We start from the raw sequence: 1,388 nt of genomic DNA, 5'->3' as shown, positions 1-1,388 counted from the left end.
GGAGAGAGTTTTTTCCAAACGGGTGTTTTTTTTTGGCCCCTGGGTTAGATTAGAGGCAATCCTTATCTTTTGCTAAGAGCATCACTTTTCACTGATTCTGTAAGCATGAGTGACCTCTCCATCAATCAGTTTCTGCCAATGTGGAAAACATGTCCTGAACACCTCTGCTTGCCTCACCAAGCTTGTTCCAGCAGATCTGGCCTGAGGGGTGCTGGTTCCCACCAGGTCAGGTCTGGCAACTCCTCACTGCTTCTGAACAATCTCTCCATCCCCCTGCCACTCAGTCCAATTCCTCTACTTTCCCTTTGATGTTCAGGGCTTGTAGATTGTCATATATAATTGATTCACTTGTTTTTTTAGGTCTTTGTTATAAGAGGCACCACCAGAAGCATCTGACTATTCCACCATCTTGGCCCTGGCTCTGAAGTTTGTTTTTAGAAACCTTCATCTCATTTGGAAGAACTGGGCTGCCTCAACTTTTGCTGACCCCTTGTGGGCAGTGTAGAACTGCTCCATAGTGTTTTCTAGGCTTTTACCTTTCAGAAGCAGATTACTAGGCCTGCCTTCTGAAGAACCTCTGGGTGGGTTCAGACCCCCAACCCTTTGGCTATTAATTAAGCATTTAACCCCTTGTCCTTTCTCTGTTCTCCCTGCTCTATTCTGACTCTTGTTGAGCAAAGAGCAGGAAGAGATGAGTCAAGAAGCCTATAGTAAATGTCTGGAAGAGTTCCTCTAAGGGGTAGTGGAATGTCAATAGGCTTCTAAGGGAAATAACTAGGGTAAAATGAGGATAACGCCTGAGCAGGGACTTGAACCCTGGACCCTCAGATTAAAAGTCTGATGCTCTACCAACTGAGCTACCCAGGCCTCTACACTCAACTTTTCTTGAGTACCTAATGGAGGTTTTAGGTAGGTCAGTTGGTTTTATGTTTCATGTCCTGGTTCCCAGATAGCTTCTTTGTAATTATCCTGCCTGTGTAGAAGTTTCTGTTCCAAAAAGATGTCATAAGCACTAGGAGAATTTCCCTTCCTTCTGTCTTGTCTTCTGTCTCTTTAGACTTGCAGAAACAGACTTGGTCACCTAGACAAAGCTCTACCAGCTTTCAGAACACATTGCTACACCCAGAGGGTTTCATGCTCACCTGCATCTATTTTTCTTAAAGCAACATTCATGCTACTCTTTTTTGTATTCCTTTGCATTGTCTTGTATATTTTTCTTGCATCCTTGGAAGGCAGAGGAGAAAAGAGATAAAGGAGAGAAAAACTGAAGACCAAAGAGAATGTTCCATAATGGTGGGGCAAGCAAAGATGTATGGGTTTAGTCTTCTGCATCTCTTTGCTTGCTTTTCTTCTTGATGCCCTTCGTTACTATCTGTGAGCCACTTCTT

The 1,388-nt window shown here is 43.7% G+C and overlaps 1 non-coding gene across 1 annotated transcript; it reads right to left on the bottom strand.

The window, feature by feature from the left end:
- Positions 1-794: 794 nt before the first annotated feature.
- TRNAK-UUU (transfer RNA lysine (anticodon UUU)) lies at positions 795-867 on the bottom strand. The gene has a single exon. It is a non-coding gene; the product is annotated as a tRNA-Lys (tRNA).
- Positions 868-1,388: the final 521 nt, after the last annotated feature.

Source organism: Loxodonta africana, chromosome 1 (genome assembly GCF_030014295.1).
Source record: "Loxodonta africana isolate mLoxAfr1 chromosome 1, mLoxAfr1.hap2, whole genome shotgun sequence".
Classification (NCBI taxonomy): domain Eukaryota; kingdom Metazoa; phylum Chordata; class Mammalia; order Proboscidea; family Elephantidae; genus Loxodonta; species Loxodonta africana.
This window is presented reverse-complemented; position numbering and strand designations above follow the sequence as displayed.